This window comes from Phacochoerus africanus, chromosome 11, assembly GCF_016906955.1.
Source record: "Phacochoerus africanus isolate WHEZ1 chromosome 11, ROS_Pafr_v1, whole genome shotgun sequence".
Lineage (NCBI taxonomy): Eukaryota > Metazoa > Chordata > Mammalia > Artiodactyla > Suidae > Phacochoerus > Phacochoerus africanus.
Genome location: NC_062554.1, coordinates 24,258,464 through 24,282,244, shown reverse-complemented (window position 1 = coordinate 24,282,244; position 23,781 = coordinate 24,258,464).

Below are 23,781 nucleotides of genomic sequence, written 5' to 3'. Positions count from 1 at the left end.
TTCACGGCAATGCTGGATCCTTAACCTGCTGATCGAGGCCAGGGATCGAACCCACAACCTCATGGTTCCTAGTCAGATTCGTTAACCACTGCAGCACCACGACGGGAACTCCGCAATAATAATTGTAAAAATTGTTCTTTAGAGTCTGAAGGACTGGCTGATAGATGTTAAGTGTAAGAATTCTGAGCAAAGTTTCCATAAGAAGTTAAAAGATAATAAAGCATTTACACACTGAATCTTTCCAAGGATTTCTACTTATGCAGGAAAAGTGACCACAGAGGTCAAGTTTTACATGATTAAAAAAAAATACAAGCAGCTTATACAACTCAACAACAAAAAAGCCAACAACCCAATGGAAAAATGGGCAAAAGACCTGAATAGACATTTGTCCAAGGAAGATGTATGGATGGCCAACAAGCACATGAAAAAATGCTCAACATCACTGATCATTAGAGAAATGCAAATCAACACTACCATGAGGTGCCCCCTCACACTAGTCAGAACGGCCATCATTAATAAGTCCACAAATAACAAATGCTGGAGGGGGTGTGGAGAAAAGGGAACCCTCCTGCACTGTTGGTGGGAATGTAAACTGGTACAACCACTGTGGAGATCAGTATGGAGCCATCTTAGAAACCTATACTTAGAACTACCATATGACCCAGCAATCCCACTCTTGGGCATATATCCAGAAAAAACTTTCTTTATAAAAACACACATGCACTCGCATATTCACTGCAGCACTATTCACAATAGCCAAGACATGGAAACCACCCAAATGTCCATCAACAGATAATTGGATTAGGAAGATGTGGTATATATACATAATGGAATACTACTCAGCCATAAAAAAGAATGGAATAATGCCATTTGCAGCAACATGGAACTAGAGACTCTCATACTGAGTGAAGTAAGTCAGAAGGAGAAAGACAAATACCATATAATATCACATATATCTGGAATCTAATATAAGGCACAAATGAAGCTTTCCACGGAAAAGAAAATCATGGACTTGGAGAATAGACTTGTGGTTGCCAAGGGGCAAAGGGAGGGAGTGGGGTGGTTGGGGAGCTTGGGGTTAATAGATACAAACTATTGCCTTTGGAATGGATTAGCAAAGAGATTCTGCTAATCAGGGAAGCACTGGGAACTATGTCTAGTCACTTATGCTGGAGCATGATAATGTGAGAAAATAGAATGTGTACCTGTATGTGTAACTGGGTCACCATGCTGTACAGTAGAAAAAAAAATTGTATTGGGGAAATAACTATTAAAAAATAATAAAAAATAAAACTCCAGAAAAACATGTATATAAGAGAATTGCAGAATAATCGCATTTCCCCCATTCACTACTCTATTTTAGAGCATAATTAAAATGCATTCATTTATCATCACTCTGTTGTGTGCTTTTCACATATACAACGTTGCCCTGGATACCATGGTGAATACAGCAAAGTATAAAACCGGAGTTCCTGCTGTGGTTCAGCAGTAATGAACCCAACAGTATCCATGAGGATGCACGTTCCATCCCTGGCCTTGTTCAGGGGGTTAAAGATCTGGTGTGGCTGTGAGCTGCTGGGTAGGTCGCAGACACAGCTCAGATCTGGCATTGCTGTAGCTCTGGTGTAGGCCAGAAGCTCTAGGTCTGATTTGACCCCTAGCCTGGGAACTTCCATATGCCACAGGTGCAGCCCTAGGGGAAAAAAAAAAGAAATGAAAAGTATAAAACCTAATTTTTATACCCTGGAAGCAAAAAGAAAGAGTGATAAAAACAAGTGGAAGTTTCTGGTGTGTAGTAACAATTTGACCTTAGCAGGTTATTAACCTCTCCAAGGCCTGGTTTCTTCATCTATAAATGGAATAGGAGTGTATGTCAAATAAAATTTTTGTTATAATTAATTAAGTGATTGTCTATATGGCCATACAGTACCATGATACCTATGAAACACTTGATGAGCTTAAAATTTCTTTTCTCTTAGGGTTACCAAAGGGGAAGGGGGTGGGGAGAGATAAATTAGGAGTACTGGATTAGCAGATACTCGCTAATATATATAAAACAGACAGATAACAAATATGTACTGTAGAGCACAGGGAATTATATTCAATATCTTCTAATAAGCTGTAATGGAAAAGAATCTGAAAAAGAACAAATATATGTATATTCATATAACTGGTTCACTTTGCTGTCCATCTGAAACTAACCCAACATTGTAAGTCAACTAAAAAAAAGTCTTCTCTCTCTTTAATGACATTGTTTGACATTATGTGGTAATTACTGAAAGTGCTTAGGAGGGAAAGGTTTTTGTGTCATTAAGTAGTGAGAAAAGATTTTGCAAAGATATGAGGCTTTAGAAAAAGAAAGATGAGCTCAATATCAAGACATTTTTTGACTAGATCTTTAAAATAAGTGAAGACCCCAAGTGACTAAACATGGACACTCTCTCATAGATCAGCCCATGGAGCTTTACAGAGGAAAACGGCAGGTATGGCACATGTAATACAGAGCCTAAAAGCCTGTGTTTGGACACCAGAAAGAACTGGGTTCTTATCTGGCTCCATCGGTTTCTTGCTATGTGGTCTTGGGAAAGTTACACAAACTCTCTAAGTATTAGCTACCTAGCCTATAACATGAGATAATGGTACCTAGCTGGAAGGAAGTCTGCGAGAAGTAAAAGAATTAATTATATGTAAGGGGCTCGGAAGAGTGCCTGGCATTAGCTGCAAAAAGAATTAGCACGTGTTAACGTCTCTGAACGCAAGGTGCATCATGTAATCAGTGACATGTCCAGCTGTATTACTTAGAGTATCCTAACAGTGTCTTTTTTTTTTTTTTTAAACCATCCCAAAGAAGGATAGGAAAAAGGAGATGCTTTGCCAAGATGGCCACTGCTTCACAAGAAACTGAGCCAGTTCTAGGTCAGAAAGGCTGTGTCCAGAAAAGCCAATATGGAACCACTGGATCTTAGAACATTTTGATGTGTGTAGGATAATGGTGAACAGTTTCTGTAACCTCTCCTGTCTCTCACTGGTCAGAGTTTGGTTTAATTGCCCCGACTTCTGAGGCCAGGCTGCAGCTGGGTGTTCACATGTTGGAAGGCTGAGCACTTCTTGCTCACCCCCCTCGGCCTCGGTGGTGGTCATGTCTTTATAACCAGGGAGCTGCTGGAGACATCACTGGGGCTAGAAGCAGGACCAGCCACCTAGGCTTGGAAGGCTGATGAGACTGAGTAGATCTGATGAGGAATGCGGTGGGTTCAGTCTGGAGGCACACGTGTCAGTCGAAGATGGTATCTCACATTGAGTTAAATGCCAATATTAGTACCAACTTCTTAGGGTTAAAGACTAAGTGAGCTTGGTGCAGAGTCTGGCACATAGCACATTTTCATTCAATTTTAGCTCATATAACTAATGCTGTGGCTCTTATTAGAAACTTATAGAGACAAAAAGAGGCTAAGGCATAGTGATAGAAAAAAATAAGGCTATAAGTCTGATGAAAAGACTCTAACAGGAAAACAAAAGCAGGGATTCTTGTTCTTTAACCTATATGGTCCTTATTTACCCCTTGGAGGTAGTTAGAGTTTTTCAGGTTTGTCTCAGCAGGTTTAAAAAAAAATTTTTTTGAAACCAATACTACATTGATTTTAACTCTAGGGGAGAAAGACTGCTTTTTTTTTTTTTTTTTCAGTTTAGTATATCCCCACTTACTTGTGTGTAAACATTTAAAGATCAACTATTTGGAAATACAGTCTCTTTCAGTAAGTCCATAGCATGGAAAAACAGTGCAAGAGATCAGCAATTGTTCACAGCAAATTCCCTAGAGCGCCTGTGTGGAAATTGATTCGAAGCTCAGGATACTCTGTTCAAGAGCATGCTTCACTGAAACCCAACATGAACCAGCAGAACTTCTTGGAAGAGAATGGCCCTTGGTGAATCACAACTTTTGCATATGTAGAGGTCAAACTTCTTTTAATTTTTAGATAGCTGCACAGTTGTGTTCCAGTTTGCAATGCAGTCCAAAGAATTAAAGCTAATTAATGTCTCTCATCGCTTTCTTTACAACTGAATTTATTCTCCATAAATTAAATGTTCGTACTCCTATCCAGTGACTTGATCCCTTATCTCAACTTGCATAGACCCATAACAGCAGTGCATCAAAGAGGTATGTGATCTATGAAGATGACATTAAGTACAAAAGGCTTGATATTAAAAACCTTTGTGTGTATAGAGTTTTTCCAGATTCTTTTCAAGCCATTTTCTGGAGGGTATGATGTTTATTTAACTTGTATTTTAAAACTTTTATTGACGTATAGTTGATTTACAATGTTATATTAATTTCTGTTCTACAGCAAAGTGATTCAGGTTATACATATGGCTATACATGGACATATCCTTTTTCATATTCTTTTCCATTATGGCTTATCACTGGATATTGACTATAGTTCCCTGTGCTATACAGTAGGACCTTGTTTATCTAACCTATATGTAATAGTTTGCTATTTCTTTAATTTGGAGAGCATGCAACATACACTAATGAGATGCTTCTTACATAGATTGAATATTAATGAACTAGAAATAAGCACTTAAAAGTTTTGCTCTTTATACAAACTTAATTATATGTCAAGTTATTTGCAAATGACATGTAATTCTTTATGCACACACATTTCTAAATACAATGCTATAGCTACAAGGCAAAAATTCTAAATCTCGTACCCAGCTCACTTGGAAAAGTCAACTCCCGGTGTCTGCCTTACTGCATAAGTGCCAGGTAATTTAGAATGGCTCCTTTCCCTTTATCATCATTTGTCAGGTTTTTTTTTTTTTTTTTTCTGTGTGTGTGTGGAATAATATTTAATTCAAGCTTGAGGCCCAAATACCACAGAAATCCCAATTAGGAGCAGGGCTTGATAAAAAATTAATAAAGGAGCCAAAGCAGAATCTAGTGACTGAAGGTGTCATTGACAGGTGCTATGGAGCAAACTTTTACTTCACAATCTGATTGGATAAAAATGCTTTTGATAGTGCTGCTGACTTATTTTGGGGGGAATTATACTGAATCCCTCTTTAAAATATGTAAATATGCAATGAGGTCCTGCTGTATAGCATGGGAACTCTATCCAATCAGTTGTGACAGAACATGATGGAAGATAATATGAGAAAAGGAAGGGGTATATATGTATAACTGTACAGAAGAAATTGACAGAACATTGCCAATCAGCTATACTTTAATAGAAAATTAAAAATATAAATAAAATATATAAATGTTATATTCTTGGTGGGAAAGAATTCAAAGAGAATTATTGGTCATTATCTTTTGCATTAAAAATGTCAGGAGTTCCCGTCATGGTGCAGCGGAAACGAATCCAACTAGGAACCATGAGGTTCGATCCCTGGCCTCTCTCAGTGGGTTAAAGATCCAGTGTTGCAGTGAGCTGTGGTGCAGGCCAGCGGCTACAGCTCCGATTAGACCCCTAGCCTTGGGAACCTTCATATGCTGCCGGTGGGGCCCTATAAATGACAAAAGACAAAAAAAAAAAAAAAGTAAAAAAAAAGAAAAATCAACAACTCCTTATATTCCTTAGAAAAAAGGCAAACTCTGTAGCAAGGTGTTATAGACCAAATTGGGCGGCCCCCCCACCCCAAATTCATGTGTTGGAGCCCTAGCCCCTAGTGTGACTGTGTTTAGATATAGGATATTTCGGAGGTAATTAAAATCAAGGGAAGTCATAAGGTTGGCCCCTAATCTGGTAGGACTGATATCCTTAGAAGAAGAGACACCATGAAACCCACCTTACCCATACTTTGATCGTAGACCTCTCAGCTTCCAGACTTTATTCCAGTAAGAATAAATTTCGTTGTTTAGGCCATCCAGTCTTTGGTATATTTTGTCATGGCAACCTTAGGAGACTAATACAGATTTTGGTTTCAAGAAGTGGGTGCTGCTGTAACAGATAATTAAAAAGGTAGAAAAGGGCTTTGGTAATGGACAGAGGTTGAAGGAGTATTGATGTGTACGTATTCTAGAAAAAGTCTAGATCGCCATGAACCGAATATTGGTATAAGTGTGGATTTTATTTTATTTCATTTCATTTCATTTCATTTTATTTGTCTTTTTAGGGCTGCACCTGTGGCATATGGAGTTTCCTAGACTAGGGATTGAATCAGAGCTGTAGCTGCCAGCCTACACCACAGCCACAGCAATGCCAGATCCGAACCGTGTCTGTGACCTACACGATAGCTCGGGGCAAGGCTGGATCCTTAACCCACTGAGTGGGGCCAGGAATTGAGCCTGTGTCCTAATGGATACTACTCAGGTTCCTTGATAGGAACTCCCTAAGTGTGGATTTTAAAGGCAATTCTGGAGAGGTCTCAGACAGAAAAGAGGACAATGTTATTAAAACTGGAGGAAAGATGATTCTCGTTGCAAAGTGGCAAAGAAATTTGCTGATTTGTGTTCTGGTATTCTGTGGAAAATAGAACTTGCAAGCAATGAAATCCAATATTTAGCCAAAGAGATTTTTTAAGCTAAAGTGTTCTAACTGCTTATAGCAAAGTGTGAGAGGCGAGAGATAAATGGATGAAAGAATTGTTAAGCAAAAAAGAACCAGAACTGAAAGAGTTGCAAAATCTCCAGCCTATTCTTATTGTGGGGGCAAAAAAGAAAAGAAAAGAAAAAAAAAAAAAACTTGTTCTGGAGAGGACACCAACGATATGGCCAGACAATTACTCCATTAAGAGGTTACCCCTGATGCCAATCGGCCATCTCAGCAGAAGCTAGGAATAAAAATGGGATGAGATGTAGACATACACTGCTGGTGTAGACTAGAAGGTAGAGAAAAAGTGGGACAGAACGGAGGAAAGCTGTCAGATTTCTTGGATGGTATAGGACCGGACCACAGGGCTGTTCCACTGTGATTATGCACTATTCTCCAAGGAGAGGGAAGCGGGACCCCAGAGGTGGTTCCGAGATTCTCAGGGCGGACGCTGCCATCACCGGCCCACGTTTCCCTCCTAATGTCAGAGGGCAGAGCCACCACAGAGGGTGGCAGGGCATGATGCTCCCACCCTGGTAGGCCTGGAAGTGTTACTGACTTAGGTTCTTGGCCTCCTTAATCAATAGAAATTGATAAAAGGGCAGGCCAGAAATTCAGGCAAGGCTTTATTGGGGCCCCTGCTGCAGCAGGGAGAGTGAAAACAAGTGACAACTTCCCTGGCTCCCTTGCTGGTAGGGGGTGAGCTGGTTCCTTATATGGGGTAAGGGTAGGGGTGGAGCCAGAGGTTGGGCCACAGGTCGGGCTTACATGGTCTGCCCAGCCCTTTGGTGGTGTTATGTGCAGGGGACATGTGTGTGGTACCCTGCTTTTGCTCCCAGCTCTTCAGAAGTGGCAGGGTTTTTTTGTTTGTTTGTTCCTTTGTTTGTTTGTTTTTTTGGGGATCTTCCTATTACCCATAATTTGCCCCAACTGTGCATACACAGAGTTATTTTTAGCCCTCTATAGTTTCTTTGCATTTTGTTGCTGAAGGCGATTTTGTCTAGGTGCAAGCACTGCAGGAAAGGGTCCCAGATCCCAGGTCCCAGATCCCAGCCTGTCTCAGAAGGAGGGACATTGAGTCAAAGAGGGTTACTCTCAAAACCTCAGATCTGGTGGAATTTGCTTTGCTAGGTTTTGGGTTCATTTGGGATCGGTCACCCCTTTCTTCTTTCTCCCTTTTGGAATGAGAATGTCTAATCTACACTTCTCCCATCATTGTATTTCAAAAGCACATAATTTGTCTGGTTTCACAGGTTCACAAATGGAGAGGAATTATTCCTGAGGATGAATTGTCTCAACCTTTGGTCTCATCCCTATCTGATTAAGGCCATATTTAGAGAAGACTTTGGGCTTTAGACTTGAGAGTTGATGCTGGACTCAGTTTAGACTTTGGGAGTGGTAGGGGTAGGACAAATGAATTTTGCATGCAATAAGGACATGAATTCTGGGGGGTTGGGCAGAATGCTATGGACTTTTTTTTTTTTTTGTCTTTTTGCCTTTTCTAGGGCCGCTCCCTCGGCATATGGAGGTTCCCAGGCTAGGGGTCTAATCAGAGCTGTAGCCGCCAGCCTACACCAGAGCCACAGCAACTCGGGATCCGAGCCGCGTCTGCAACTTATACCACAGCTCATGGCAATGCTGGATCCTTAACCCACTGAGCGAGGCCAGGGATCGAACCCGCAACCTCATGGTTCCTAGTCGGATTCGTAAACCACTGAGCCACGATGGGAACTCTGGAATGCTATGGACTTAATTGTGTCTCCCATACATTCATATGTTGAAGTCCTATCCCTCAGTGATTGGGGCTTTAATCTGGCAGAATTGCTGCCCTCATAAGAAGGGAAAGAGGGACCAAAGGGCTCTCTCTGCATGCTCAGGCACCGAGGAAAGGCCATGGCACCACACAATGAGCAGGTGGTTGTGGGCGGGCGAGCCAGGAAGACAGCACTCAACGGAACCTGACCATTCTGGCCCCTCGTCTTGGACCTTCAGCTTCCAGATATGTGAAGAAATAAACTTTGTTTTTTTTGAGTTGTTTGGGTCACCCAGCCTGCAGTATTTTGCATGGCAGTCCTTGCTGCCTAACACAAGTTCAGACCATTCAGGGTCTGGTTACTCCTGCATTCTTTGAAATGTGTCCTGTCACCCTCACTCCTTCCCCTCCAACCCCCATTCCAGGAAGCTTTCTGTTTTAGCTTATTCTCACCTCTTATGAAAGTCACACCTGCAATGGAACTTGGATTAGTAATTCCCTCTTCACTCCAGGCAGAGGGCTGGTACCTCGCCTCCATGTTCCCTTGGGATTTTATACAGAGCTCAAAGATTAGCCATTTTTTTTCACACACAGTCATTGGATCAAACATTTGACTCACTTTATTGACCCTGAAGGCAAAATTTTATTTTGGGAATTCCCATTGTAGCTCTGCGGTAATGAACCTGACGAGTATCCATGAAGATGCGGATTTCGATCCCTAGCCTGGAAACTTCTATATGGGAGGGTTCAGCCCTAGGGGGAAAAAAAAAACAAAACTTTATTCTATTAGTATTTAAATTACTTGGACCCCTAAGGGAAGGGAATCAGATAAGGTCTGGGCCTTTAGATTCGATACCTGTAGATCTATGGCTTATTAACTTGGACAAAGAACTCAACTTGTCTTAGTTTCTTCATCTGTAAAATGGGGATGATAACAGGTTAATTATGACTGAAGGGCTTGTTAAAACACAAATGGCTGGGCCATGCTGGAACTGCAGATTCAGCAGGTCTGGGTGACGTAGGGTATGGGAACTACATTTCTAATCTATTTCCAGGCAAGGCTGTGCTGCTGGTCAAGAGAGCTAGTGTGAGAATAATGGCAGTTGGAGATGCACAAGAAAGTGGTTCCTATATTCAATTAACACATATTTATTAAGTATATTCATATGGATGGAAGGTTCTAGATAGGCTTTAGGGATGCACAAGTAAATAAGTCAAAATGTATTTCCTTAGAGACCCTAAATATCTCTGTGGGAAACAGATGTAAAACGAAAAATAAGCAATAAAACCAACCAAAATAACCACAGATGGTGATCAATGTGAAAGTGATAAGGGGTAGAGCTTCGAGAAAATTCTTTAATTAGATTGATGAGGAAAGGTCTCTCAAGGGAGGTGATATTTGATTTGAAACCTGACGATAGGGAGGAATCTATTATGTTGAGAACATGGAAAAGAGGATTCTGGGCAGAGGCAAAAGTAAGTATATGGTCCTGGAAGCAGAAGGGTGCCTGGCTTGTTCAAGGCAGGGAAAGGAGCTCTAGTTTGCTTAGGGACAGGGTGTGCAAGGGGAATACGAGATGAAGTAAGACAGGCAGGAACCAGGACACCTTTCGACTTACAGATGGTGAGCTCTTTGGATTTTATTCAGAGGTCAGCAGGTTTAAGCCTAAGAGGGGTGTTATCTACCTTACATTTTAAAATGAGTGCGCTGCTATGTAGAAGGTTGTAAGAAGTAAGAAAAAAAGGTATCATTGGGTTTTGCAAAAGTGCAGGGAAGAAGCAGATGTGGCTGACATTAGCCTAAGGGAGATAAGTAGGCAGAGCAGTGGGTAGGGTTTGAGAACGAGTTTGAAAACAGAGATTGTAAGACTTGGTGATGGATTAGGTGTGGGGATGAGAGGAAGAGTCTGTTCAATAGAAATTAGGTTTCCAGTAAAAGAAGTATGTGATGGAAATGCCTTCAGAAATGCCTATTGGTTCCATGCCTGACATGTAGTTTTTTTGCAAATGATAAGTCAGTGTAGAAAGCAGCTCTATTTTTTTTTTCACCCAGGTAGAAAACTGCTGACTAAAGCTGCCAAGACATTTCAGGCATCGCATCTGAGTGAGTGGGCACATAGATTGGAAAAACTGACTTATGTGCTCATTACAGGCAGTTATGATGGACTCTGGATGAACACCTTTCTACACTGAATTCTTAATTGTGCAGCAAATCAAGCTCCAACAGTGAGGAGAGAAATTCAACTGGAGGAAAAAGGGTGCTGAGCAGTGACATAGGCTTTTTCATCCATTCAAATCTTTTTGTTTTTTCTCAATAAGCCCTGTTCTCTAGTCTCCTTAAAATTCCCCTTATGGATTTAAGAAAAATAATAATGGAAAAATGAGTAGCAGCCTAAATATCTGACATCAGGAGATAGATTAAGCACATTTTGGCACGTGCACGTAGTGAAATACTACTGAAACTAGATGCTGTTTGACAAGGAACCAAATGCATTTTCTTTTCTTGTTGTGTCTGCCCCTATACTTCTCCTATTACAGCTGGGTTTTCAGGTTGAGCTTATGGCCCCTGGAAAGAAAATAGAGGTATCAGACATCATTGCTTTGAGTTTCAAATAATTCCATTTTAAAATTAGTAGCTAGGGAGTCCCCATCCTGGCTTAGTGGTAATGAACCCACCTAGTATCCACAAGGATGTGGGTTTGATCCCTGGCCTCACTCAGTGGGTTAAGGGTCCAGCATTGCCGTGAGCTGTGGTGTAGGTTGCAGACATGGTTCAGATCCCGAGTTCCTGTGACTGTGATGTAGGCTGGCAGCTGCAGCTCTGATTCGACCCCTAGCCTGGGAACTTCCATATGCCACAGGTGCAGACCTAAAAATAAATAAATAATAAAATAAAATAAATAGCTAGACCTTCAACTCAGGTAGGTAGGATTTTACATACCTAGAGGCTTGACTATAGAGAAAATCAAAGAGCCAAGAGAAGGATGTGATGTAAAGATTTTTGCTACTTATTACAGGGAAAATTACTTCCTAAAAGTGTGAGTGGACAGGATAAAACCAAGAGAAGAAAGAAAATACGGTTAAAAAAAAAACAGGGAAGCAAATGTCATGGCTTCCTTTGTACAGCTAAATTCTAGTGGAGAGAGAATGATTTGAGATTTGCAGAATTCAAAAGAATATCAGGCTTGGTATCCTAAATCCTTCTGTGTAGTCTGGGGAATACAGAAGCTTCTCAGAAGAATTTCACACAGTCCTTTTTTTTCTTTGTATTTTTTTTTATAGGGACACGCCTGAGGCATATGGAAGTTCCTGAGCTAGGAATCAAAACGGAGCTGCAGCTGCAGGCCTACACCACAGCCACAGCAACACAGGATATGAGTTGCGTCTGTGACCTATGCCGAAGCTCAAGGCAACGCCGGATCCTTATCCCACTGAGCCGAGGCCAGAGATCGAACCCGCATCCTCATGGATCCTAGTTGGGTTCTTGACTTGCTGAGCCATGATGGGAAACTCCCAACACATTTCTTTTTCAACAAGCCATCCCAATAATAAATCAGTACCTATGGGAGGTTTTAGCTGGGCATGTGGGACAGGAGATTCCAAAGTCTTGAACACTCCTGTGCGGAATTAACAGCTGAGAATTCTCAGGCTCTCTAAGCAAGGGGCAGAAATGCTGAAAGGACCAATGGAAATCAAGAATTTGGGATTCAGGATTAGGAAAGCATAACAACTTGGTTGAGAGTAGAGCTGCGGGCAAGGTGCGTCATGGCATGGCTTCTGAAAGGCAAATGGCAGCAGCCATGCTGGTGAAGGGTAGCTAACCACCAAGCAGGCTAAGATGCACTCTAGTGTAGGCTCTAAGGACCCAAATGACATCACTGGGCCCAGATGTCCTCATGGAATGCTGTGAGAAGGTCGTCATTTCACTGAGATGCCATCTTGGGAAGGAGAATCCAAGAAAAGTGCCAAGAAACACTGAGAGACAGAGAAATTACCTTTCAGTGAATGTTTTAAACAGGAAGAGAGGGATGCTTTCACTTGGTAATTTAATGTTTAATCCTCAGTGGGAATAAGAGCTCAACAATACAAAGAGATTTGCAGTGGAATACAGGACTGTTTGATGTTTATTGTTGTATTTAATATTTCTGCACATCTGTGTCAACTTTGAATTCAGCTAGAGTTACACCGAGCAATCATTTAAAAAATGCCGATATACAACACTTACTGATATGAAACCCTTTTCCCATTGTCAAAGTTTAAAATGAAAAGGTCATGGGATACTTTTTTATACTGCGAAAAACTTGTGGAAAAAAAAAGTACAAAAAATATATATATACATCAAGGTTTAAATCATGACCTGTGGGTGATGGTATTGTGAGTAATTTTTCCTTTTCCTTTGTGATTTTTAGTGTCCTCTATATTTATTTATTGTAAGTTTTATTGAGATATACTTGATGTACAAGGTTGTGATAATTTCTGCTACAAGAGAGTGATTCAGTTATACACGTACACACATCCGTTCTCTTTCAGATTCTTTTTCCACATAAATATTGGGTAGAGTTCTCTGTGCCATACAGTTTACTCTGTATTTAAAAGTGATTATTTTTAAATCAGTTTTATTGAAATACTGTTTATATTGGAGTGCAGAGATTTTAGGTACACATTTCAATCAGTTTTGACAAATGTATAAATCCATGAAAACATCACTCAATAATATTCTAGAGTATTAGTTTATGTCCCTTTGGAGTTGAACTATACCCTCTGCCCAAGCAAACACAGATCTGATTTCTATTACGATAGATTTGATAAGATTTGTGTTTTGTTTCTTTGGGTTAAAATAATGTTTTGTGTACCAGAAAAATGATTCATTTTAAAGTTCTAACTAGCTTTTTATAATCATTTTTAATTTGTTTCTCTAGAGATTACTATGTGAAATCTTACATTACTACAGTATTCTTAGAAATTATATTGAAATATGTTTATGGCACTCTATAAAAATCATATTTCAAGGGGGAGGGATAATTTTGGTATTTTATTTTATTTATTTATTTTGTTTGTTTGTTTGTCTTTTTGCTATTTCTTGGGCTGCTCCTGTGGCACATGGAGGTTCCCAGGCTAGGGGTCTAATCAGAGCTGTAGCCGCCGGCCTACGCCAGAGCCACAGCAACGCGGGATCCGAGCCATGTCTGTAACCTACACCACAGCTCACAGCAACGCTGGATCCTTAACCCACTGAGCAAGGCCAGGGATTGAACCTGCAACCTCATGGTTCCTAGTCAGATTCATTAACCACTGAGCCACGAAGGGAACTCCAAATTTGGTATTTTAGATTAATGGATAGATACTGCTATACATAAAATAGATAAACAACCGGGACCTACTATATAGTACAGTGAACTATATTCAATGTCTTTTTATAACCTGTAATGGAAAAGAATCTGAAAAACTTGTACGTATAACTGAATCACGTTGCTATACACCTGAAGCACTGTAAATCAATTATATGTCAATAAAAATTAAAAATTAAAAAATCATATTTCAGAAATGTATAAATCTTGTAATAGTTTAATTTCAGTTGCTCCATTCTTTGTGCTTTGGCTTCCATGTATTTTAATTCTTAATAGCTTATGGATGGTTATTACAGAGCTATTATTTTTGTTTAAATTTTTCATTTTCCTTTTAAAGAAATTAAAATAAGAAAAATGGTATTCTTTTTTATTTAGGCACACACACACAAACTACTCTTTCCTGAGCTCTTCTTTCTTTTAGGTTCTCCTCTTGTATAATTTTCTTTGTGCCTGAAAAAAAAATCCTTTAGTATTTCTTATGAGACAGATATGTTGGCAACACGTACTTCAGGTTTCATTCACTTAAACATGAATTTGTTTCCTTCTGACTGTGGGGTGTGGTCACTGGACATTTATTCTGGATGCACAATGCCTCTCTCTGTTCTCTCTTCCCTTCCTCTAATTCGATTTCTTTAAAAATAGTCATTCCTTTGTCTTCTGACCTCCATTGTTTCCAATGAAGAGTCAGTTGCCACTATTTTTTTTTTTTTTTTTTTTGCAGATAATGTGCCATTTCCTCTGGGGGCTTCTAAGATTTTTCTCTTTATCTTTGATTTTCAGCAGTATTATTGTGATGTGAGTAGGTTTGGGATCTATACTTTGTATTTTCACTAAATTTGGGAAAAAAATGATCACAGCTCCTTTAGATACATTTTCTGTTCCATTCCTTCTCCCCTCTTATTAGGGGACTCTATTTACACGTATGTGAAATGCCTTAATGTCTTCCCAGAGGTCAGTGAGCCTCTATTTTTTCTACCCTGTTTCTCTGCTTTTAAGCCAGAATGATTAATTTCTATGGATGCCTGAAAGTTTATTGACTCTTCCTACTGCTATTTCTAACTGTTTATTAATGCCAAACAGTGACTATTTTAAAATTTCAGAAGTTGTAATTTTCAGAATTAGTATTTTTGTACCTTTAAAAAGACAACTTCCATATCTTGGCTGAGATTTTCCATCACATCACTTTTATGACCTATTTTTATTTAAATCCTTCAACCTATTTCATAGCTGCTCTAAAGTCATTGACAATTTGAATGTTAGGTCATTTTCACTTTGATGTTTCTTTTGATCATGGATCCTATTTTTCCTGCATTATTGTGTGCATAGAAATTTTTTTAAATTGTAAACCAGATGTTATGGATTATATATTGCAAAGTTTGGACTATGTCATCTTCCTTAAGAATATTGAGTTTTGTTCTGATGGGCAATTGATTGCTGGCAGGTTTCCTTTGCCTTATTGAAGCCCTGTTTAGTGTTTGTTAAGGGCATGACTAAAGTAGCTTTACACAAAGATGTATTCTCAAGAAACTCCTGAGGTATGGCCGTTCTGGGGTTTTGGCTGCATGCTCAGGGTACGAGCAGTGTCTTCTCACGCTCCCCAGGCCAGTATATCCAACTATGCTATTGAATCTCCATACCACCGTCAAGCTTGTAGCAGCCACTCCGATAGACCTTAGAGAGTCTCACACTGAATGTTCACGGCTAGGACGTGGGCAGGGATCTGTAGGAAACCCCTTCCCTTGTTCACCCTCTCCCACCATGGTATTCTGTTGCCTCCTACTGTCCAGCTTCTTCCTCTCTGCTGATCTGTGCGGCAGTCGCAGGTGTTTCAGGAGCACTGCACTCTTGACCGTTGCCTCCTTGGCTCAGAGGGACCACTGAGCTGGGCCTGGGTTCTCAGTCTCTGTGCTTTGGTTGCAAAAGGATATATTATATATATCTAGGCAGACAGCCCTGTGACTCCTGGGCTATCTCTCTCAAGAACTGCAGTACTCTGTTGCCTGTTATCCAATTCCTGAAAATAGTAGTCTGAGAGATTTTGTCCAGTTTCTGCTTGTTTCTGGCAGGGAGGTAAATCTAGTACCTGTTAATCCAGCCTAGCAAGAGGGGGGAATCTTTCAGTTGCATACTCTTTTTGGTGGTAGGAATATCCATAAACTTTATTAAAATTCCATGCATATGCCACTTTGTTACAATGTGAGCCTTGGGTTGCAAGATAGAGAATTCAATATTAGTTCAAAGATGGGGCTCTACCGCACATGGTTGGTGCTCAAACGATTTTGTGACTGACGGACTGACAAATTTTTTCATTGTTGATAGGAACTTTGTTTCCAAATTCAGATGCTTTCTCTGTTATTCCCAGATTACAAAATCTTCACTCTTTAACAGAGATTTTCATGTGTGCAGTTCAGGATCTGGCCAGGAAATGGCCAGCTTGTGTCGTCACCTCTAACAGGAAAATTTATTTTATTTTGTTCATTGTGAATGCTTAAGGAAAAAAATAAGAAAGTAAAGAGAAGTGTTGTGTTAAACTTTTAAACTGCCAATCTATATGAACTAAATGATCCTGTTCTCACCCCCTCACTCTTTCCTTTTAAATCTTTCCTTCATTATATATATTTATTTTTTCTTTTGATTTGTCTTTAATGTTAATCATTGGACCCACATGGGTATAGACTCTGCTCTATTTCTCCTTGTTTTATGTACTCTATTCTACCTTTACCACTAGATCAAGGCTACATCTAAAGACATTTTAAAACATCTAAATCAGTTTCTAAATCAACTGTAAAATGTTCTTCCTTTTGACAAGTTATTTGAAGGATCCATCTATTTAAGCGTCTAAGTCAGACCTGGAAGAGCAATACCTGAAAAGAGAAAAATGTCTGTTTGTTTTAAAATGTTAAATCAAGCCATTCTTAACCCTGCAGTTGATTTGCAAGATGACTTTCATAGCGCAGTACATCGTTGTAGTTGGTCTGCGCCTTTTGGAAGTTTATAGAGAATTTTGCTCTTTTTGAATTTAGTATTTATAGTTTCATATTATAATCCTTGGTGTATTTGTCCATAAGTCCCTTGGCAAAGGGGCATTAAAAACAAAGGTTTTACATAACTAATTCTCATTTTTATATAGTTCTTTGGCCTCTGATTTCTTAGCTTTCTACCCTCTTTGGCATTTTCTCCCATCCCTGGAAGAAAAATGACCCTTGGGTCAGTCAACTGATACATCAGCAAACCTTCCTGTCCTGAAATGTTTCCAGAAAAATCTATTCATGTACATCGACTCAGAGTAGCATCACTGATCATTCAGCTTCGCGACTAAATTCTTCTCTCAGATACACATTTACACAGCTTCTGCTCTCAGTCATATCAAATTTTAAATGGTGCTTGAAATTTCTGATACTGTAAGGAACAGTGGAAAGTGCAGTGAACGTGGAATCAGATAAAACTTGATTTGATTCTTGGCTTCGTTATGTGCAAGCTGTGTAACCTCTCTAAACCACAGATTCCTCACTTGTAAAATTCAAATCATAAATATCATCCTTGTGTCCTGCACCGGTACATACCTTGCAGGATTTATGAGTCAAGGTAGGAGCTCTTAGCAAGTGTATGGTACTTGTAATTCCTTATAAATTCTAGTCACTTAACTGTCAGGAAACCTGGAAGTAATAGATTCTCTTTTCACTAGACTTGATTTATCAAACAATTAATTTTTTTGGCAATTAATTCATCTTGTCTTGAGGAAAGAGCCCACACCCCTCCTTAGGTGGCTGGAATCAGTGGACTATCCCATATTGATCAAGTCACGTGGAGGCCTAAATTATCTAACTTGGCAATGGACATTGCTCAAAGGAAAACAAAAATGGTTTATTTTGCAAAAGTATAAATTCTTTATTCTTTTCTGTAGATTTCTTTTAAAGCTCATGTCTTACTGGGTTTTGTTAAGCCATTTTTAAAGATAGACCATAGGCTATGTAACCAGAGAGAAACAATAAAAATCCTAATATTTCTACTTACTAGCTGTATGCCTTTGCTCAAGTTGCATATTCTTTATGTCTCATCTTCCTTACTCATTAAATGGGAATAACATCACCTACCTTTCAGGGATTTGTCATGATTAAATGAGGTAACCTATGTAAAAATGTTCACCTTTGAGGGTCATCAAATATTAACGTCTTTTCCACTTTTCTGTTCTGCCTCTGGTATGTGCTACTGAATAATAACTTAAAAGACCTCCTGGATTTATTTATTTATTTATTTATTTATTTATTTATTTATTTATTCATGCCTGTGGCATGCAGAAGTTCCCAGGCCAAGGATCAAACCCACACCATGGCAGGAACCTGAGCCACAACACTGACAATGCCATATCCTTAATGGCCAGGTCACTAGGGAACTCCAAAAGGTCTCCAGGATTTTAGAAGCCAACTTACTCCGTCCTTTGGCCAAAAATGTTTGCCTTGTACTTAGGTCATTTGTGGTGGTCTATCAATCCATACAATTTCTGAGTGATAATCTTACTTTAAAGTTTTAGCATGAAAGCGTACATGTGATTGCAATTGTATAAATAGAGTAATTTTGAACCATTTGGCATTTCTCTTACTATTATTAAAAGAGTACTTTCATTGCCAACTGTGAAGCCCAACATGATTTCTCCACTCCTTTTGGTCACACTATGGGTTATTCATGTCCTACCTACAGCTTTCCTTAGGTATCAAGGTGACCCTGGGAGATAGGAAATGCCCAACGTTTTGGAGTCAGTGATGACAAGAGTATGGAAAAAACATGGATCCATGCGAGGGCACCCTCTGCTTGGCCCCAGTTAGGCTTTATTATTTAAAGCCTACTGTCAAATACCTTGGTAAAAATACAGATTTGATATTCTCGTGTGACTGTTTTGGGGGTCCCAAAGGACCAAACTATGTTAGTCATTCTGGAAGGAAGTGGATTATAACAGGGGAAATGACTACATAGGAGACAGGCTTTGTGATGAAATAAGAGCAAAACTTTTTCCTTTCCCTGGGGCTGAGAGACAGTTTTGTCTAACTATAGCCCACAGAGTGGACCTGAGCCATTCTGGCAATGGGGAAGGGAACCTGCCCTTGGTTATAGGGAGACAGCCATGAGGGCGCAGGGGGATAGCGCTTGAAGGAACACTGGGAGTTGTCCGGGCTCTTGCGGTTTACTCTACATCATTCTGTCTTGCTTGTTGCCCTCCCATGATCTCTGGGCCATCTACTAACTCTCATCAAGAGTGATAGAACGAACTTTTTTATTCTGTGAGATATGAAGGGGAAAGGCATGTTCTATACCTGGAACAATATAAAAAAGGAATAGGTCTATGGAGTCTCCAGAAAATAGAGTGGTGATCACAGGAAGGTAACAGCAAGGAAAACTGAGTACCTGGAAGCAGTGAGCCCTCAGATGTTGTTGGCAGCAAAGGCACCCAATGTGGCTCTACAAGAAGGGGAGACTAGCTGGGTTGAAAGAACATAGGGACATCTTTCTGGAGCTGGTGCCCTGGAAATCATTGTCAAAACTGTGCATATATTCAAGGGTCTAATTACCAGCAAGGAAAGCAGTGGAAGCTCTTATTTTTGGAAATTGAATTATACATTGACTAAATAGAATTCATTTGTAGGCTGTTTCAAATCAACGTTTGAACATTTATAGGAAGAATTAAGGAAAACGAATAATTCATTTACAAAAATATAGTTAAGAGTTCCCGTCATGGCTCAGTGGTAAGCAACCCGATGAGTACCCATGAAGATGTAGGTTTGATCCCTGGCCCTGCTCAGTGGATGAAGGATCTAGCATTGCCATGAGCTGTGGCATAGGCCAGTAGCTGCAGCTCCAATTTGACCCCTAGCCTAAAAACCTGTGTGTGTATATATATATATATACACATATATACACACAGTTAATATGTTTTGTATTAAACTTGGAGGTGAAGTCTTTTAAGTAAGGTCCTACAGGTTGGTAATGCCTTGCCACTAGGAAAAAGAAATTATTTTCCAGACTGGGGAATTAAAAAACATAGTCTGGAATGGGAAAAAGAGACTGAAGAAATGGAATGCCAGAACGTTTATTTCCATGCGGGGTGCATGGGCACTGCTGGGAGAAGGAATTTCAGAGCTGTTCTTTTGTGAAGATCATAGAAGAAAGTTTGTAAAGATATTTGATCTAAAGAGAAGGTACACACTTGAAGCATTGCGCTGCACATTTAATATCACTTATAAAAAGCAAAAATTGTTCATTATTCCTTAATCAGATTATCTTCCAGCCTCTGTGATAGTATTTCTTCAGCAAGAATGTACTACTTTATGTGGCCAGTATTGATTAGTTTCCTTTCTCTCCAATGGAGCTTGAAATAAACATTTATGTTAGCATTCCTGTATGCATGAGGCACTTTTTACTTCTAGGATTTAACATTAAACTAACAGAGAAATACAAAGACTACTTAAGGTTCCATATTGATCCTTAATATCTCACTGGGTTAAACCCCTTATTTTATCAGCCCTCTTCTAGATACAGAACTTCAAATGGCTGGAGACTATTAAGGATAACATAAGATTTTAGCTTTCTATGTTATCTTGGCATCTTATCTGATTCTCTTAGCCATTCAGGAATCTTTTCTGCATTATCTCTAATGTTTCTTCCATATCTTCTTATTCTATATAAGTAACACATTCCATTTGGGACGACTCTAGTCAATTTGACTTTCATAGACACATAAAAATTCTGACCTTTCTGAGGTTTCAGCCATTAATCTTCAGATTTCACATAGGGAAGACCGGGGAGACTTTACCACCCTCTTGCCCCCTTTAGAGACTCAGCAGTCTCCTCTGAACAGCTTTGAACTTTCCTTCTTTTTCATGGGCGGTTAAGCCCAGTGACCTTTAACATCTCTGCCTACTCAAAAGCTCTCTGGTTTATTTGCCAGTCGGGGCGGGGGTGGGGCATGCTTAAGCTTTGCTGTCACCAGATTTCTGCTCTAGCTGTGTGAGCCTATCAACCAATGCTGGGAGAACTTCACACATGATCGCGTGGTCCGGAGCTCATTCTTAACTGAGATTCTCATTTGGGATGCTTCTTCACTGCTTCTCTGTGGTTGGTCAGAATTAAAGTAGATGGAGGGAGGTCATCAACCACGATGTAGCTGGATGCATCCTTTACACTGCTCAGGAATGCAGCTCAGCGGGAACCACAAGCTCTGATGAAGAGGAGTGCTCCTCGCACAAGCAACAGAATGCCCCAGGACCGTCTGTAAAATGAGCAAAGCTACAGCAGAATTTAATTAGGAAGTTGAAACATTGGACTCATGGAGGGGTCCTCTTCTCCCATCTGTGTAGTATCCCCACATGTCTGCTGTTTACTTTGACCTGGTGACATTCTTAGTCGACTCAGCAGGATGTGATGTCAAGGCCTTTGATAACTTGGTGGCAATGACTCAGTTGTGTGTCAACGGTGTGTTCAGCAACTATTCTCTGAATACCTATTGCCTTCTGGCATAATGCCAGAGGCTGCACCAGCTTCATTTTATTGTTTTTTTCATTGCTAACCTGTCAAGTAGGTATTATTCCCTGCAGTTTACAGATAAAGAAACTGAGGCACTGAGAAGGTTAAGAAAAGGGCTCAAATCACCTGGCTAATGAGTAGCACTGTTGTACCTTAACACCAACTCCTGTACTGGTTTCTAGGGCTGCTGCCGTAACAAATTACACAAACTTAGTGGCTTCAAAGAACAAAATTTCCTATCTTACAGGACTATGAGTCAGAAATCCAACATGGCCCCACTGGACTAAAATCAAGCTATGCACAGGGCATCTTTGCTTTCTGGAGGCTCTTTGGGAGAACTGGCTTTCTTGCCTTTACCAGCTTCTGGAGACCATTCCGTTCCTTGATTTGCAGCCTTCATTTTCCATCTTCAAAGCTAGCAACACAGCATCTCTCTGACCCTGTTTCCGTTCACACATCTCTTTCTCTCCCCAGCTGGAGAAGGTTGTCAGATTGTAAAGACCTATGAGAAAAGACTGAGCCTAAGCGAATCTCTGCATCTCAAGCTTCTTATCTACATTTTCAAAGTCCCTTTGCCGTGTAATGTATCCTATTAACAAATTCCTGAGATGAGGACATGCACATTTAAGGAGCACTATTCTACCTACCTCCCCTCCTTTTGATTCCATTTCCATAAATCTATTGCTCCAGACCACCTACGAGCCTTCTTCAAAATTTCGTGACATGTCCAGCCTCTAACCTATTCCTGGCAAATGGTGAACACTCAATAAATATTTTTGAATAAATGAATAAATATACTAAAATACCAGGATTTGGAGGTGTTGTTTCATTGCACCAAATGGACTAATAATGATTGATTCGAGGGGTAATTGTTTGTAACATCGTTCTAGACTCTTAAATTGGAGGATAAAGGTTAATCAGTTTTCCCAGAGGAGCAGAGATGCTTACTCGGTGTGTAGTTGAAGTAACAAGATGTGCTCTTGCTGTACAGCTCTGTCTAATTAGTTGACAGCATTGCTAACGCATGTATTACTGGGAATATTATGGATGCAACTGATCTCTGCTTTAAGGGTAATCCCTTTGGTCTGGAATCCTTCCGGGAAAAGAGTATTCAGAAACTTCAAGTAAGCTAAAAAATTCAAACAGAAAGCATTGGTGAAGTTTTCCGTATAATAAGGTTTTCTTTTTTTTTTTTTCTTCTTTCAAGGGTAGACTACATATAAGCAATTAGTCAGGATGCCAGAAAATTAGCCCCTTATGTATGCACATTAATTGAAGTCAGGGGGAATACCGCAGGATTGCTTCCCTGAATTAAACTCTTGGTGTTATCTAGCACTAGAGGGGAAAAAGTAAAGTCTGACAATTTGGTAGAAAGTCATTGTTTCTGGTATTAAGCTTCACTGGGCATGGGGTGGTGTAGGAACCCTAGAGGAGATGGTGGAAGAAAGGTGGGCTTCTTGACACGCTGGGTAGACCTAGCTGAATGCTGAGACTTTAGGATGGAGTTGGAGCCAGCAGGCTCCCTGGATACCACTACAAGCAATTGCAGCCAGTCCTAAACCAGTTTTTAGACAAAGTGTGAAATTAGATCAAGGACCATCAGGGCCCACAACAAAATAATACTTTGACCCGGATTTGGCATCTTTATGTAGTTAAGGAATCTCATTTGAACAGGGAGTGAGAGATGGTGCAGTGCCTTATGTAGGCTTTCAAAATGCCCCATGTGGGAGTTCCTGTTGTGGCTCAGCGGTTAATGAACCTGACTGGCATCCATGAGGATGTGGCTCCAATTCCTGGCCACGCTCAGTGGGTTAAGGATCCAGCATTGCACTGGCAGCTACAGCTCCGATTCGACCCCTAGCCTAGGAACCTCCATATGCCATAAGTGCAGCCCTAAAAAGACCCCTCCCCCCAAAAAAAAAAAACCCTGTGTATCTCTTCCTCTCACCTCAAGTCTCCCTAGTGTCAGGTACCTCTAGACGTTACACAAATCCAAACAGGCAACGGGGAAAGGCAGGTGAACTATGGAGGGGAGACAGTGTGCCTTTAATGGAAAACTGAGGGCACAAATGTGGACTTCCCCAAACAGAGATAAATATATGTATTTCTCAGCGGTACTGAAAAATAACTGTGAACATAACAGCAATGTCGCTTCAAATTACTTACTGCTTGCGTTCAGGGAGGCAAATGTTTTATTAATAAACAGACGGTTAGAGCACTGTTTGTTCCCAACTCTTAGAGTCTGGGAGGGCAGGGGAGGCCAAGCTGAAACCTCTGACAAGGTAAATGATTTACTGATTTAATCCGAGTGACAGATTCGTGATGAAAAGAGACTCAACCGCAAGGCATCAGAGAGCAGCAGAAGGGAGGTGGTCAGAGCTTTGCCAGGGTGGAGAAGGAGCTTCCCCACAGAAGTGAGATCCTGCCTGGATTGATTAGGATGGACCTGGGGTAGGAAGGGAGAGAGAGAGACAGAGACTGAGAGGAAGAGAGATGGAGAGGGGAGGGAGAGATATACACGGCTTCATTTGATTCAGAGGGTAATTTAGGAACTAGGCACTCATCCATCACAAGCTGGCTAATAACTAATCAATGACTGCAAAGCACTTGGAAGGGACTAAGTTTTATACAAATG